The sequence below is a fragment of the Maylandia zebra genome, linkage group LG6 (assembly GCF_041146795.1).
Source record: "Maylandia zebra isolate NMK-2024a linkage group LG6, Mzebra_GT3a, whole genome shotgun sequence".
Lineage (NCBI taxonomy): Eukaryota > Metazoa > Chordata > Actinopteri > Cichliformes > Cichlidae > Maylandia > Maylandia zebra.
In genome coordinates, this window is record NC_135172.1 from 8,750,019 (window position 1) to 8,768,565 (window position 18,547).

Genomic DNA, 18,547 nt, shown 5'->3' on the forward strand with positions numbered 1-18,547 from the left:
GTGGTGTTGGCTAAGGTCATCCACATTACACCAAGGTCTGTGGTGCTTGCCATTACCATCCACATTTCACCTTGGCCAGTGTTGGTAGATGAGGCCATCCACATTACAACAGGGCCTGTGCTACTGGCTGAGGCCATCAACATTATACCACGGCATGTGCTCCCTGTGAGGCCAACTTCACGAAAGCATGGCCTGCGCTGCTGTCTGAGGTCATCTACATTTCACCAGAGCCTGTGTTGCTGGCTGATGTGATCCACATTACGCAAGGGCCTGTGCTACTCGTTGATGCCATCCACATTAAACCAGGGCCTGTGGTGCAGGCCGAAACCATCCACATTTAAAGAGGGACAGTGTTGTTGGCTGAGGACCTACACATTACACCAGGGACAGTGCTTCCTGTGAGGCCATCTTCACCACAACAGGGCCTGTGCTACTGGCTGAGGCAGACTACCTTTCACCAGAGCTCATGTTGCCGGCTGAGGCCATCTACATTTCACCAGGGCCTGTGGTGCTGGATGAGGCCATCCACATTTCACCAGGGATTGTTGTGCTGGCTGATGCGTTCCACGAAACACAAGGGCCTTTACTACTGGCTGAGGATATTCACATTACACCAGGGCCTGTGGTGCTGGCCAATATAATCCACATTTCACCAGGGCCACTGTTGTTGGCTGAGGCCATCCACATTTCAGGAAGCACAAGGGACAGTGCTGTGAGGTCATCTTCACCACACCAGGGCCTCTGCTGCTCGTTGATGCCATCCACATTACACCTGGGCCTGTGGTGCTGACCGATATCATGCACATTTCACCAGGGTGTGGTGGTGCTGACCAATACCATCCATATTTCACCAGCGACAGAGTTGTTAGATGAGGCCATCCACATTACACCAGGGCCTGTGCTACTGGCTGAGGACATTCACATTACACCAGGGCCAGTGGTGCTGGCCAATACCATCCACATTACACCAGAGCCAGTGTTGTTGGATGAGGCCATTCACGTCACACAAGGGCCTTTGGTGCTAGCCAATACCATCCACATTACACATTACGCTGCCATACACTTTACATCAGGGACAGTGCTTCCTATAAGGCCATCATCAGCACACCAGGGCCTTTGGTGCTGGCCAATACCATCCACATTTCAACAGGGCAGTGTTGTTGGCTCAGACCATCCACATTACACCACTGCCAGTGCTTCCTGTGATGCAATTGTAGCACTTACGTGGAGTTACATAAAGTACCGATGGATAATTACCAAAGTAATAAGCAACTTGGGCTAGTGTCAGAAGACTGAGAACGACTCTTAGAGCTCTGGTACACGAATGGCAGAGAAACCAGACAAACACAGTTATGTGGCTTTAAAAGTACTTTAGTGATGTTAAGCCTTGTAAAAGAAATTTGTAAACAACACAGTATTACAACAGGTTGTAACAGAATGTCAAGTATAAAAATTTCCCCCAAAGTAGCAAAAAAAATTAGAATTAAATAAAATTGTGCACAAGTAAAAGAATTAGTCTTTTTTAAGTCCAAATGGTACCGGTGGGGCCCATAGAATTCGTCTGACAAGGAGTGTGTGTGTGATTGTCTGTCCTACCGTACTACTTGTACAGTAGAGGATTGTAGTCCATCAATGTGCAAATGAGTGTGCGTGTACATGTATATCGTCTCCTAGGATCTTGGGTTGGCTCGCCATCCAGTGAACACTGGAACACTCTGGGTTCTGGAATCGCTGACCTGGTCTTTGGATTCGTCCCATATAAAAACCTGACCTATAAACAATGGCCAAATATATGTCACGTGCCCTTTAAGGATAACTCTCACAAATTAAACTAAAGTAGTGTCACAGTGCAGTAACTACTATTCAGATCAGCTATCATCAATTCAATCATCATCAGTTCAGTCATGTTGTACAACATTAAAATATCAAGTTTCAAAGGTTAAAGTATCAATATCCAAAATTTCACAGTATCAAGGTTCAATTATTTGTAACCTGCAGTAACATTAAAGATTATCTACAAGGTTGCAAACATGCAGGAATTATAGTCACCATATAATTCACTTTCATTGTAAACATTAATTACATCCATCAAAATAACTCACTGTACATATATATCTAATCACAAATAAATAAGTATATTACCCCTTTTAAGAAATGGAATAATATGCAAATGCTTATCAGAAATTGAACAAAGTGCAAATAATCAATTTCAATAACACGTAAACACAAGGACTCAGTCCACAAATAGGAGTATTAAAATAGACGTGCTTAATCCCGCTTGTACCATAGGCCTACCAGTACAAGTGGAAATACACTAAAAATTACCTCCAAGTGTTCAATACGGAGTATTGTAAAACAACTGATTGACATCAAAATTTAAACAGGAAGCAGGATAAAGTCTGATTACAATTATCTCTCATAAAGTTATTTTTAGCTGCTTTAACCATTTACAGCTTTTCACATGTTAATGACTTAGTTAACGATCTAACTAGCATAACAACAGCGTTTCAGAGACATCGAACAACTGTACCCACACTCCGCACATCACGTGTCTGATTAGCCACATTTAGCTTACCGCCGTCGAGTGGATGCTCAGCATTTACATGGAGCCACAGCTCAGTAAACCCTCCGGTTTCGCTCTGCCCTTGACAACAAAAGTGCAAATACATAATTTGTGAAAAATATCAGTTTAGATGGTATTTCTTTTAACTCGTTAGAGGTTAATTTCTCCAGCTTACCGATAACAAAAGTTTTAGTCCGTCTGCTCTGTTCGGCTGTAGAAGCAAGAGACTGAAAACTTGGGAGCTGGTACTAAGGAGGGACAAGAGCTGCCTAGAGCTTCACTGATTGGCTGACATGTGAGGAGTGGAGTAAAACAATAGGCTCTCATCAGAGCTCATCAACCCTCTGAGAAACTTAACCCTTGTTTGACCAGAGCATATCATATATAATCTGCATCCCTTCTATGTTTAAATAATTATTTTGATCTCATTTCACTTTCATTAACCGGGACAGTAAGAACAGAACAATGAACATTAAATGTTTTAATTTTTCTTCTCTTTCTGTTTGAGATGATTTTAGGAACTGGGTTACACAATCATCACCAAACCAGGGCCTGTGTTGCTTGCTGAGGCCATCGACATTACACCAGGGCCTGTGCTACTCGTTGATACCAACCACATTTCACCAGGGCTTGTTTTGCTGGCTGATGCGATCCACAATACACAAGAGCCTGTGCTTCTGGCTGAGGCCATCCACATTACACCAGGGCCTGTGCTACTCGATGATACCATCCACATTTCACCAGGGATTGTGTTGCCGGCTGATGCGTTCCAGAAAACACAAGGGCCTTTACTACTGGCTTCACCACAACAGGCCCTGTGCCACTGGCTGAGGCAGACTACCTTTCACCAGAGCGCATGTTGCCGGCTGAGGCCATCTACATTTCACCAGGGCCTGTGCTTCCTGTGAGGCCATCTTCACCACACCAGGGCCTGTACTGTTGGATGAGGCCATCCACATTACACCAGGCACAGTTCTTCCTGTGTGGCAATCATCACCAAACCAGGGCCTGTGGTGCTGGATGAGGCCATCCACATTTCACCAGGGATTGTGTTGCTGGCTGATGCGTTCCACAAAACAGAAGGGTCTTTACTACTGGCTGAGGATATTCACATTACACCAGGGGCTATTGGCCTGTGGTGCTGGACAATATAATCCACATTTCACCAGGGCCACTGTTTTTGGCAAAGGCCATACACATTACACAAGGGACAGTGCTTCCTGTGATGCCATCTTCACCACACCAGGGCCTCTGCTGCTGACCGATATCATGCACATTTCACCAGGGTGTGTGGTGCTGACCAATCCCATCCATATTTCACCAGCGACAGAGTTGTTAGATGAGGCCATCCACATTACAACAGGGCCTGTGCTACTGGCTGAGGACATTTACATTTCACCAGGGCCTTTGGTCATGGCTGAGGCAAACTACATTTCATCAGGGCCTGTGGTCATGGCTGAGGACATTCACATTACACCAGGGCCTGTGGTGCTAGCCAATACCATCCACATTACACTAGGGCCAATGTTGTTGGCTGAGGCCATCCAAATTACACCAGGGACAGTGCTTCCTGTGAGGCCATCATCACCACACCAGGGCCTTTGGTGCTGGCTGATACCATCCACATTACACAAGGGCCTGTGCTGCTAGCCCTCCATATTACCCAAGGGCCTGTGTTGCTGGCTGATGCCATTCACAATACTCAAGGGCCTGTGGTGCTGGCTGAGGCCATCTACATTACAGCAGGGCCTGTGGTGCTGGCCAATACCATCGACATTTTACCAAGGCCAGTGTTGTTTGCTGAGGCCATCAACATTACACCAGGGACAGTGCTTCCTGCGAGGCCATCTTCACCACACGAGGGCCTGTGCTGGTGGCCTAAGCCATTCAAATTACACCAGGGCCTCTGGTGCTGGCCAACACCATCCACATTTCACCAGGGCCACTGTTGTTGGCTTAGGCCATCAACATTACACCAGAGACTGTGATGCCGGCTTCTACCATCCACATTACACCAGGGCCTGTGCTTCATGTGAGGCCATCTTTACCGCACCAGGGCCTTTGATGCTCGTTGATGCCATCCACATTAGGGCCTGTGATACTGGCCGATATCATGCACATTACACCAGGGCCAGTGGTGTAAGCTAAGGCCATCCACATTACACCAGGGTGTGTGTTGCTTACCATACCATCCACATTACACCAGGTCCTGTGCTGCTGGCTGAGGTCATCCACATTGCACCGGGGCCATTGGGTTGGATGAGGACATTAACATTACACCAGGGACTGTCTTGCTGGCTGAGGCCATTCACACTGCAGTAGAGCCTGTGCTGCTGGCTGAGGCCACCTATATTTCACGAGGGCCTGTGTTGACGACTGATACCATCCACAATACACCAGGGCCAGTAATTTCTGTGAGGCCATCTTCACCAGACCACGGCATGTGCTGCTAGCCATCCAAATTACCCAAGGGCCTGTGTTGCTGGCCGAAAACAACCACATTTCACCAGGGCCTGTGGTGTTGCTGGATGAGGCCATCCACAGTGCACAAGGGCCTGTGCTACTGGCTGAGGACATTCACATTACAACATGGCCTGTTGTGCTGGCCAATACCATCCACATTTCACTAGGGCCAATGTTGTTGGCTGAGACCATCCAAATTACACCAGGGACAGTGCTTCCTGTGAGGCCATCATCACCACACCAGGGCCTTTGGTGCTGGCTGATACCATCCACATTACACAAGGGCCTGTGCTGCTAGCCTTCCATATTACCCAAGGGCCTGTGTTGCTGGCTGATGGCATTCACAACACAGAAGGGCCTGTGGTGCTGGCTGATGCCATCTACATTACAGCAGGGCCTGTGGTGCTGGCCAATACCATCGACATTTTACCAAGGCCAGTGTTGTTTGCTGAGGCCATCCACATTACACTAGGGACATTGCTTCCTGCGAGGCCATCTTCACCACACGAGGGCCTGTGCTGGTGGCCTAAGCCATTCAAATTACACCAGGGCCTCTGGTGCTGGCCAACACCATCCACATTTCACCAGGGCCACTGTTGTTGGCTTAGGCCATCAACATTACACCAGAGACTGTGATGCCGGCTTCTACCATCCACATTACACCAGGGCCTGTGCTTCCTGTGAGGCCATCTTTACCCCACCAGGGGCTTTGATGCTCGTTGATGCCATCTGCATTAGGGCCTGTGATACTGGCCGATATCATGCACATTACACCAGGGCCAGTGGTGTAAGCTAAGGCCATCCACATTACACCAGGGTGTGTGTTGCTTACCATACCATCCACATTACACCAGGTCCTGTGCTGCTGGCTGAGGTCATCCACATTGCACCGGGGCCATTGGGTTGGATGAGGACATTAACATTAAACCAGGGACTGTCTTGCTGGCTGAGGCCATTCACATTGCAGTAGGGCCTGTGCTGCTGGCTGAGGCCACCTATATTTCACGAGGGCCTGTGTTGACGACTGATGCCATCCACAATACACCAGGGCCAGTAATTTCTGTGAGGCCATCTTCACCAGACTGTGCTGCTAGCCATCCAAATTACTCAAGGGCCTGTGTTGCTGGCCGAAAACAACCACATTTCACCAGGGCCTGTGGTGTTGCTGGATGAGGCCATCCACAGTACACAAGGGCCTGTGCTACTGGCTGAGGACATTCACATTACAACATGGCCTGTTGTGCTGGCCAATACCATCCACATTTCACCAGGGCCACTGTTGTTGGCTGAGGCCATACACTTTACATCAGGGACAGTGCTTCCTGTGAGGCCATCTTCACCACACCAGGGCCTGTACTTTTGGCTGAGGCCATCCACATTACACCAGGGCCTTTGGTGCTGGCCAATACCATCCATATTTCACCAGGCCCTTTGGTGCTGTCCTAAACCATCCACATTTCACCAGGGCTTGTGTTGCTGGCTGATGACATCCACAACACAGAAGGGCCTGTGATACTGGCTGATGCCATCCACATTACACCAGGGCCAGTGGTGTTGGCTGAGGCCATCCACATTACACAACGTCCTTTGGTGCTGGCCAATACCATCCACATTTCACCAGGGCCAGTTTTGTTGGCTCAGGCCATCCACATTACACCAATGCCAGTGCTTCCTGTGATGCCATCATCACCAAACCAGGGCCTGTGTTGCTTGCTGAGGCCATCCACTTTACACCAGGGCCTGTGCTACTCGTTGATACCAACCACATTTCACCAGGGCCACTGTTGTTGGCTTAGGCCATACACTTTACACCAGGGACACTGCTTCCTGTGAGGCGATCTTCACCACACCAGGGACTGTACTGTTGGATGAGGCCATCCACATTACACCAGGGCCTGTGCTACTCCATGATACCATCCACATTTCACCAGGGATTGTGTTGTCGGCTGATGCGTTCCAGAAAACACAAGGGCCTTTACTACTGGCTTCACCACAACAGGGCCTGTGCCACTGGCTGAGGCAGACTACCTTTCACCAGAGCGCATGTTGCTGGCTGAGGCCATCTACATTTCACCAGGGCCTGTCTGCTGTCTGAGGCCATTCACATTACACCAAGGCCTGTGCTTCCTGTGAGGCCATCTTCACCACACCAGGGCCTGTACTGTTGGATGAGGCCATCCACATTACACCAGGTACAGTTCTTCCTGTGTGGCAATCATCACCAAACCAGGGCCTGTGGTGCTGGATGAGGCGATCCACATTACATCACGGCCTGTGATGCCGGCTTCTACCATCCACATTACACCAGGGAAAGTGATTGCTGTGTGGCCATCTTCACCCCACCAGGGCCTCTGCTGCTCATTAATGCCATCCACATTACATCTGGGCCTCTGGTGCTGACCGATATCATGCACATTTCACCAGGGCCAGTGGTGTTGGCTAAGGCCATTCACATTACACCAGGGTGTGTGGTTCTGACCAATACCATCCATATTTCACCAGGGACAGAGTTGTTAGATAAGGCCATCCACATTACAACAGGGCCTGTGCTACTGGCTGAGGACATTTACATTTCATCAGGGCCTGTGGTCATGGCTGAGGACATTCACATTACACCAGGGCCTGTGGTGCTGGCTAATACCATCCACATTTCACCTGGGCCAGTGTTGGTAGATGAGGCCATCCACATTACAACAGGGCCTGTGCTACTGGCTGAGGCCATCCACATTATACCACGGCACGTGCTCCTTGTGAGGCTATCGTCAACACACCAGGGCCTGTATTGCTGGCTTAGGCCATCCACATTGCACCAGGGCTAGTGCTCCCTCTGAGGCCAACTTCACGACAGCAGGGCCTGCGCTGCTGTCTGAGGTCATCTACATTTCACAAGAGCCTGTGTTGCTGGCTGATGTGATCCACATTGGAAGGGAGACTCGGCTTCGCACCCTTCATTCACCCGTAGCTAGCAAGGCCCCTGTAACTGGTGCAGCCGAAGATAGCGTAGGCCCCGCTAGCTGTTCCCCGGCAGACCCCAAGCAGCTGGGGAAAGAGGGCGGCTGGGTGACGGTGAGGAGGAAGCATAGTCCTAAACAGAAGCCCCAGGTACACCACCAACCCGTTCATGTGTCTAACTGTTTTTCCCCACTCGGCAACACGCCCGCCGGGGGTCAAACTCTGGTAATTGGTGATTCTGTTCTCAGACATGTGAAGCTAGAGACACCGGCAACCATAGTCAATTGTCTTCCAGAGCAGGCGACATTGAAGGAAATGCAAAAACCGCTGGCTAAGGATAAACGTAAATTCAGTAAAATCATAATTCACGTCGGCAGTAATGACACCCGGTTACGCCAATCGGAGGTCACTAAAAGCAATATTGAATCGGTGTGCAACTTTGCCAAAACAATGTCAGATTCTGTAGTTTTCTCTGGTCCCCTCCCCAATCAGACCAGGAGTGACATGTTTAGCCGCATGTTCTCCTTAAATTGCTGGCTGTCCGAGTGGTGTCCCAGAAACGATGTGGAATTCATAGATAATTGGCAAACCTTCTGGAGGAAACCTGATCTTGTTAGGAGAGACGGCATCCATCCCACTTTGGATGGAGCAGCTCTCATTTCTAGAAATATGGACACATTTATTAAACCCCCCAAAATATGACTATCCAGAGTTGGGACCAGGAAGCAGAGTTGCAGTCTTACACGCATCTCTGCAGCTTCTCTCCTCCTGCTACCCCCCCCCCCCCCCCCCCCCCCCCCCCATCTCCTTACACAGAGTTTCTGTCTGATTTCTCAGACTTTTTATCTGATTTAGTGCTCAGCTCAGATAAAATAATTATTTTGGGTGATTTTAACATCCATGTAGATGCTAAAAATGACAGCCTCAACAAGGCATTTAATCTGTTATTAGACTCAATTGGCTTTTCATAAAAAGGAAAAGAACCCACCCACCACTTTAATAATCACACTCTAGATCTTGTTTTAACATAAGGCATAGAAACTGAACATTTAACAGTGTTTCCTGAAAACCCTCTCCTGTCTGATCATTTCCTGATAACATTTACATTTAAAATAATTGATTACACAGCAGTGGAAAGTAGACTTTATCAAAGTCTTTCTGAAAGTGCTGTAACTAAGTTTAAGAATATAATCCAACCACTGTTATCATTTTCAATGCCCTGTACCAACATAGAGCAGAGCAGCTATCTGAATACTACTCCAACAGAGGTCGATTATCTTGTTAATAATTTCACCTCCTCACTACATACGACTCTGGATACTGTAGCTCCTGTGAAAAGGTCTCAAATCAGAAGTACCTGACTCCGTGGTATAATTCTCAAACACACAGCCTAAAGCAGATGACTCGTAAGCTGGAGAGGAAATGGCGTGTCACAAATTTAGAGGATCATCATTTAGCCTCGAGAAATAGTGTGTTGCTTTATAAGAAAGTCCTCCGCAAAGCCAGAACATCTTACTATTCGTCACTGATTGAAGAAAATAAGAATAACCCCCAGTTTCTCTTCAGCACTGTAGTCAGGCTGACAAAAAGTCAGAGCTCTTTTGAGCCAACCATCCCTTTAACGTTAACTAGTAATGACTTCATGAACTTCTTCACAAATAAAATTTTTATCATTAGAGAAAAAATTACCAATAATCATCCCACAGATGTAATATTATCTACAGCTACTCTTAGTACCATTGATGTTATATTAGACTCTTTTTCTCCAATTGATCTTTCTGAGTTAACTTCAATAATTACTTCCTCCAAGCCATCAACGTGTCTTGTAGACCCCATTCCTACAAAACTGCTCAAAGAAGTCCTGCCATTAATTAATTCTTCAATCTTAAATATGATCAACCTATCTCTAATAATCGGCTATGTACCACAGGCCTTCAAGCTGGCTGTAGTTAAACCTTTACTCAAAAAGCATCTCTAGACCCAGCAGTCTTAGCTAATTATAGGCCAATCTCCAACGTTCCTTTCATATCAAACATCCTTGAAAGAGTAGCTGTCAAACAGCTAACAGATCATCTGCAGAGGAATGGTTTATTTGAAGAGTTTCAGTCAGGTTTCAGAGCTCATCACAGCACAGAAACAGCTTTAGTGAAGGTTACAAATGATCTTCTTATGGCCTCTGACAGTGGACTCATCTCTGTGCTTGTCCTGCTAGACCTTAGTGCAGCATTCGATACTGTTGACCATAATATCCTATTAGAGCGATTAGAACATGCTGTAGGTATTACAGGTACTGCACTGCAGTGGCTTGTATCATATCTATCTAATAGACTCCAATTTGTACATGTAAATGGAGAGTCCTCTTCACACACTGAGGTTAATTATGGAGTTCCACAGGTTCAGTGCTAGGACCAATTCTGCTTACACTATACATGCATCCCCTAGGCAGCATCATTAAAAGACATAGCATACATTTTCACTGCCATGCAGATGACACCCAGCTCTATCTGTCCATGAAGCCAGATAACACACACCAATTAGTTAAACTGCAGGAATGTCTTAAAGACATAAAGACCTGGATGGCCGCTAACTTTCTGCTTCTTAATTCAGATAAAACTGAGGTTATTGTACTCGGCCCTGAAAAGCCTAGAAATATGGTATCTAACCAGATTCTTACTCTGGATGGCATTACCTTGGCCTCCAGTAACGCTGTGAGGAACCTTGGAGTCATTTTTGACCAGGATATCTCCTTCAACGCACGTATTAAACAAATATGTAAGACTGCGTTCTTCCATTTGCGCAACATCTCTAAAGTTAGAAATATCCTGTCTCAGAGTGACGCTGAAAAACTAGTTCATGCTTTTATTACTTCCAGGCTGGACTACTGCAATTCATTATTATCAGGATGTCCAAAAACTCGCTGAAAAGCCTTCAGCTAATCCAAAATGCTGCAGCAAGAGTCCTGACAGGGACTAGAAAGAGAGAGCATATTTCTCCTGTTTTGGCTTCCCTTCAAACCCAGAAATGAATTCAAAATCCTGCTCCTCACATACAAGGTCTTGAATAATCAGGCCCCATCTTATCTTAATGACCTTGTAGTACCATATCACCCCATTAGAGCACTTAGAGCACTGATCCTGAATCCTCCCGTAGTTATGCTGCGATAGACGTAGGCTGCCGGGGATTCCCATGATGCATTGAGTTTTTCCTTTCCAGTCACCTTTCTCACTCACTATGTATTAATACAGCGGTCCCCAACCCCCGGGCCTCGGTACCGGTCCGTGAGTCGTTTGGTACCGGGCCACGAGAGTTGAGAGTTGAGGCTCAGGTGTGAAATGTATGGTTTTCAGGATTTTTATCGCTTTTTTAGCGTTATTTTGTTATCGTTTTTATCGTTAACTCGGTTTTCCTGGGTCTTTTCACGTGTGTTATGAATAAATCTTCTTTTTTACGGTACCGGTACTAGGCCGGTCCGTAAAAATATTGTCGGGCATGAACCGGTCCGTGGCGCTTAGGGACCGCTGTGTTAATAGACCTCTCTGCATTGAATCATATCTGTTATTAACCTCTGTCTCTCTTCCACAGCATGTCTTTTATCCTGTCTTCCTTCTCTCACCCCAACCGGTCGCAGCAGATGGCCCCGCCCCTCCCTGAGCCTGGTTCTGCCGGAGGTTTCTTCCTGTTAAAAGGGAGTTTTTCCTTCCCACTGTCACCAAAGTGCTTGCTCATAGGGGGTCATATGATTGTTGGGTTTTTCTCTGTATCTATGAAGCCCCTTGAGGCGACTTTTGTTGTGATTTGGCGCTATATAAATAAAATTGAATTGAATTGAATTACGGACTAAACCTGGGACATTTGTGGCCCCAGTGCATGTGCCCTATCTGTCTTGTTGGTGTCCTTGATTTTTAAAAGTAAAATGTCTTATTATGCTATAAATAAAGCCAGAGAGTGAAATCTGTGCTGATCCTAATACAAATACCTGAAGACAAAGTGCCTTGGTTGTTTTCGATTGTTCTTTTCATCAGACATAATAACTACTCAGATCTCCTGGACTTCTTTCTTTCTTTCTTTCTTTCTTTCTTTCTTTCTTTCTTTCTTTCTTTCTTTCTTTCTTTCTTTCTTTCTTTCTTTCTTTCTTTCTTTCTTTTAATTCCTGAAGACATGCACATCTTCAGGAACAAAGCTACAACCCAGATGACATTGTCAAAAGTGTCTTTAACTGAGCTTTGAGAAAAGGTGGGCTGCTGAATGAAAGTAAGATTTGCATTTGGTTTGGAAATCAAACTCCTTGACCAATACTTAATGTTCCTTTTCCATATTTTCTAACACACACACACACACACACACACACACACACACACACACACACACACACCAACAGATATTGTGTATATATAAATGGTGAATGCTCATATCGAACATGGGCCAAGTTTCAAATAATGAGGTCAGTATATGTACACGTAATCCCTGCTCCAAGCACAGAAGTACCACCCACCTGCTATTCAAAACTTCTGAGGAGCAGCCAATAAGACAAAGGTCGGCTCAAAGAGAGGACAGCTAAACTGGCATATTTCAAATGGAAGATAAATTGAAGGACTGCACCAAGACTCAGTATAGGATAAATAAGCATATTTTCAGCAATGAATCACACAAATTTGCTGTAGTGCACAAATTAAAGTATGGAGCTGGAAATAAACATAATTAGCTCTCTTTAAGGGACTAAAACATCTCTAGATTGTATTTTGAATAGATCATGAGTGGTCCATTTTTTTTGTCATTTGCTATAATAAAATCCCCCTCATAATGTAGTGAAGAGTTGCCAAGGCCATCTATCTGCAGCCGTGGTTTTTAAGATGCGGTACTTTTTAAAATACACACAGTGGGACACTGCCATAGACTGGTGAACTGTACAGGGTGTACCTTGCTCAGTCTGTGACAGCTGCTCCAGCCCTTCATGACCCTGAATCAGATACACCATTAAAAAGGGGGTGGATGGATTGACAGGGGATCAGAGGTATGGTGGACTGTAACTAAATAATTAAATAGAAAAAAATTAACTGTAAAAATAAATCTGTTAGGGTGCCTGGGTTCGTTGACCCAAAATTTTGAGTTTTACATTATTATTGAACTTTGATTTTGCCATTATTTATCATTTCTAGTCTTTTGGTTTCTTAGAGTTCTGTCTTCTGGTTTCTGTGTCTGTGTTACATAGTTGTTCTGTCTCCCCCTGTCTACTGTATCCCTCGTCAAGTCCGCGTTGTCTGTGTTATGTTTCCTGTTTTACTTTGAAAGTCCATGTCTCATGTTAATGTATCTGGATTTGCTTCCCTTGTCTCGCTACCCTTATTTGTCCCAGCTGTGTTTCTCTGTTGTCTCCCATTCCCTGATGGCTCTCTCTGGGTATGTAAGCCCTGAGTTTTCTTTGGTCTTTGTTGCGATCTCCCTCATCCTATGCTGTGTGTTCTGTTTGGCTGCCTGTGTAAGTTTCTTTTGGTATTCTTGCTTTTGTTATATTTGTGTTTAGCGTTAAAGCTGTTTTGAGTTCACACTTTTACCTCCAAGTGTCTGCACATTGGGTCCACAGTTCCTGCCTGCACACAGCACATGACAAAATCATTGTGTAAAAACAAAACAAAATGCTGTCTTCTTTATTGACCATTTACTGTCAAACACATTTCAACTATAAGCTTTCATTAGTGCAAACCAAAGCCACATCCCCAGATATAGAACCATGGGAGGTTTAAACACTAATTAGTGTGAATGCTTGAAAAGTTAAATCAGAAGAGCAGGCTGTCTTTACACTGTCACCACGTCCATATAATAAACTCCACAGGCATGAAAAATGAGAATTCAGTAGACATGACATATGTGAGTGAAGTTGGCCCCCCCACCTTCTTCAAATCCAACAAAAGTGGTATCAAACGTTTGAGCTGGTTTGTGCTGCAAAAATTGTCATTTGTGCTGCTATCATTTTAAAGATATTAATCAAAATATCTAGAGGTCATCAGAGGTCAACCAGCCCCCCCCACATTAATTAAATCAAACAAAATGGGTGTCAATCACCTGTGCTACGTTTGTGCTGGTTTGTGCGGCTTCTGTTTTAAAGATATTAATGAAAATGTAAAGGTCAACCAGCCCCCCCCCCCAACACACACACACACACACACATTAATGGAATCGAACAAAATTGATGTCAAACATTTGTGCTACGTTTGTGCTGGTTTGTTCTGCAAAAATTGTTGTTTGTGCTGCTATCATTTTAAAGATATTCAAGAAAATTTGTAGAGGTCATCAGAGGTCAACCAGCTCCCCCACATTAATGGAATCAGACAAAACTGGTGTCAATCAACTGTGCTGTGTTTGTGCTGTGTTTGTGCTGCTAAAATTGTCGTTTGTGCTGCCTCTGTTTTAAAGATATTAATGAAAATGCAAACGTCAAAAGGTCAACCAGCCCCCCCACATCACCCAAATCAAACAAAAGTTGATGTCACAGGTTTGTGCTGCAAAAAATTTTGTTTGTGGTGCTATTAAAGATATTAATAAAATTCCATCCATCCATCCATCCATCCATCTGCTTATCCTTTTAAGGGTCGCAGGGGGTGCTGGAATCTATCCCAGCTGTCATAGGGCAAGAGGCAGGGTACATCCTGGACAGGTTGCCAGTCTGTCACAGGGCCAACACACAGGGACAGACAACCATTCACACTCACATTCACACCTATGGGCAATTCGGATTAACCAATTAACCTATCACCACAAGCTGCATGTCTTTGGAGAGAGCCCGGAGAGAACCCACGCAAACATGGCGAGAGAACCTGCAAACTCCACACAGAAAGACCCTGACGTGATGGAGGAATTGAACTCAGGACCTTCTTGCTGTGCGGCAACAGTGCTAACCACCGTGCTGCCGTAATAATAACATTAAATAACATTTATGAAGAAATTAAAAGGGGCATGCCAGTAGGTGCGTATCAGTTTATAATTGGATAAGGTGTTTTGAGCCATTAAGCATGTGAGTGAAGTTGGCCCCCCACCTTCTTCAAATCCAACAAAAGTGGTATCAAACGTTTGTGCTGGTTTGTGCTGCTAAAATTGTCGTTTGTGCTGCCTCTGTTTTAAAGATATTAATGAAAATGTAAAGGTCAAAAGGTCAACCAGCCCCCCCACATTAATGGAATCGAACAAAATTGATGTCAAACGTTTGTGCTGGTTTGTGCTGCAAAAATTTACGTTTGTGCTGCTATCATTTTAAAGATATTCAAGAAAATTTGTAGCGGTCATCAGAGGTCAACCAGCCCCCCCACATTAATGGAATCAAACAAAACTGGTGTCAATCAACTGTGCTGTGTTTGTGCTGGTATTTGCTGCAAAAATTTACGTTTGTGCTGCTATCATTTTAAAGAAATCCATACAAATTTCTAGAGGTCATCAGAGGTCAACCAGCCCCCCCCACATTAATGGAATCAAACAAAACTGGTGTCAATCAACTGTACTACGTTTGTGCTGCCTCTGTTTTAAAGATATTAATGAAAATGTAAAGGTCAAAAGGTCAACCAGCCCCCCCACATTAATGGGATCGAACAAAATTGATGTCAAACGTTTGTGCTGGTTTGTGCTGCTAAAATTGTCGTTTGTGCTGCCTCTGTTTTAAAGATATTAATGAAAATGTAAAGGTCAAAAGGTCAACCAGCCCTCCCACATTAATGGAATCAAACAAAACTGGTATCAATCAACTGTGCTACGTTTGTGCTGGTATTTGCTGCAAAAATTTACGTTTGTGCTGCTATCATTTTAAAGAAATCCATACAAATTTCTAGAGGTCATCAGAGGTCAACCAGCCCCCCCCACATTAATGGAATCAAACAAAACTGGTGTCAATCAACTGTACTACGTTTGTGCTGCCTCTGTTTTAAAGATATTAATGAAAATGTAAAGGTCAAAAGGTCAACCAGCCCCCCCACATTAATGGGATCGAACAAAATTGATGTCAAACGTTTGTGCTGGTTTGTGCTGCTAAAATTGTCGTTTGTGCTGCCTCTGTTTTAAAGATATTAATGAAAATGTAAAGGTCAAAAGGTCAACCAGCCCTCCCACATTAATGGAATCAAACAAAACTGGTATCAATCAACTGTGCTACGTTTGTGCTGGTATTTGCTGCAAAAATTTACGTTTGTGCTGCTATCATTTTAAAGAAATCCATACAAATTTCTAGAGGTCATCAGAGGTCAACCAGCCCCCCCACATTAATGGAATCAAACAAAACTGGTATCAATCAACTGTGCTACGTTTGTGCTGGTATTTGCTGCAAAAATTTACGTTTGTGCTGCTATCATTTTAAAGAAATCCATACAAATTTCTAGAGGTCATCAGAGGTCAACCAGCCCCCCCACATTAATGGAATCAAACAAAACTGGTATCAATCAACTGTGCTACGTTTGTGCTGGTATGTGCTGCAAAAATTTACGTTTGTGCTGCTATCATTTTAAAGAAATCCATACAAATTTCTAGAGGTCATCAGAGGTCAACCAGCCCCCCCACATTAATGGAATCAAACAAAACTGGTGTCAGTCAACTGTACTACGTTTGTGCTGGTTTGTGCTGCCTCTGTTTTAAAGATATTAATGAAAATGTAAAGGTCAAAAGGTCAACCAGCCCCCCCACATTAATGGGATCGAACAAAATTGATGTCAAACGTTTGTGCTGGTTTGTGCTGCTAAAATTGTCGTTTGTGCTGCCTCTGTTTTAAAGATATTAATGAAAATGTAAAGGTCAAAAGGTCAACCAGCCCTCCCACATTAATGGAATCAAACAAAACTGGTGTCAATCAACTGTGCTACATTTGTGCTGGTTTGTGCTGCAAAAATTGTCGTTTGTGCTGCATCTGTTTTAAAGATATTAATGTAAAGGTCAACAGTAATGGAATCGAATAAAAGCCTTCAGTTTTCAGGCCCCTCTTCTGTGGAACCAGCTTCCAGTTTGGATTCAGGAGACGGACACTATCTCTACTTTCAAGATTAGGCTTCAAACTTTCCTTTTTGCTAAAGCATATAGTTAGGGCTGGACCAGGTGACCCTGAATCCTCCCTTAGTTATGCTGCAATAGACATAGGCTGCTGGGGGATTCCCATGATGCATTGAGTTTTTCCTTTCCAGTCACCTTTCTCGCTCACTATGTATTAACAGACCTCTCTGCATTCAATCAAATCTGTTATTAACCTTTGTCTCTCTTCCACAGCATGTCTTTTATCCTGTCTTCCTTCTCTCACCCCAACCGGTCGCAGCAGATGGCCGCCCCTCCCTGAGCCTGGTTCTGCTGGAGGTTTCTTCCTGTTAAAAGGGAGTTTTTCCTTCCCACTGTTGCCAAAGTGCTTGCTCATAGGGGGTCATATGATTGTTGGGTTTTTCTCTGTATCTATGAAGCGCCTTGAGGCGACTTATGTTGTGATTTGGCGCTATATAAATAAAATTGAATTGAATTGAATTGAAAAAGTTGAATTGAATTGAATGAAACAACTTACTTATGTGACCACATATGAAGTGTTATAACTTACCACAAAAGGTGAACTGTGCCACTGACCCTTGGTAGATCTGCACATGATAAAAAAAAAAAAAGCATTATAAATACTAACACAGCTATTAATAATTAAACTGGTGGGGTACATTTAAGATGTTAATGTCACAAAATAAAATAGACTGGTAGAAAGAAGTACAAGGAAATGGTAATGGGGGGAGCCATGAAAATATATCTTTTCAACATGATTCAGTGTGACAAAGCCAGGGCATGATTTAAAAAAACAAACAAAAAAAAAAACAGGTTGTCACGGTCCTAGGTCAGTGACCCAGTGTTTTGAGTTTCTTGTGCCTCTGAGTTTTTTGTATTATGTTCTTAGTTCTCTTTGTTGTCCCAGCGTATTCTTAGTTTGGTTTTCTTGTATTCTGTTTAGTTCTGAGTATTTGGTAGCCGCCCTCTGTGTTTCTTAGTTGCTCTGTCTCCCCTAGTCTAGTTTGCATCTGTGCTAATTCCTGTTTTACTTTGAAGGTCTGTGTCTCATGTGAGTGTATCCTACTTTGCTCCCTTGTCTCGTCAGTTCTGATTTCTCCCAGCTGTGCTCTCCTTCTGTGTCTCATTCCCCTCGTTACTTCCCATTGTATTTAAACCCTGTGTTTCTCTGAGTCAGTGCTGCGTCGTCCCTCAAGCTGTGTGTTTCTTCGTGTGCCTCTCTGCAAGGTGTGAGTTTATATCTTCCCAGTTTAATTTTGTATGCTCGTTTTCTGTGACTAGCAATTAAAGCTGTGATTTTGAGTTCATCCCCTGAGTCTGAGTCCTGCATTTTGGGTATCTATAGACTTTATCAAAGTAGATGTCTTTCTGAAAGCGCTGTAACTAAGTTTAAGAATATAATCCACCCACTGTTATCATCTTCAATGCCCTGTACCAACATAGAGCAGAGCAGCTATCTGATTGCTACCCCCAATTTCACCTCCTCACTACATACGACTCTGGATACTGTAGCTCCTGTGAAAACTAAGGTCTCTAATCAGAAGTACCTGACTCCGTGGTATAATTCTCAAA

General features: G+C 44.5%; 1 long non-coding RNA gene across 3 annotated transcripts in view; it reads right to left on the reverse strand.

The window, feature by feature from the left end:
* The window catches only part of LOC143418902 (uncharacterized), a 330,733-nt gene that overhangs the window by 307,895 nt on the left and 4,291 nt on the right, over positions 1-18,547 (reverse strand). For all 3 annotated transcript variants that reach the window (XR_013098836.1, XR_013098838.1, XR_013098837.1), the window contains exon 3: positions 17,526-17,562. This is a non-coding gene — a long non-coding RNA (uncharacterized LOC143418902). The remainder of the gene's footprint in view (positions 1-17,525; positions 17,563-18,547) is intronic.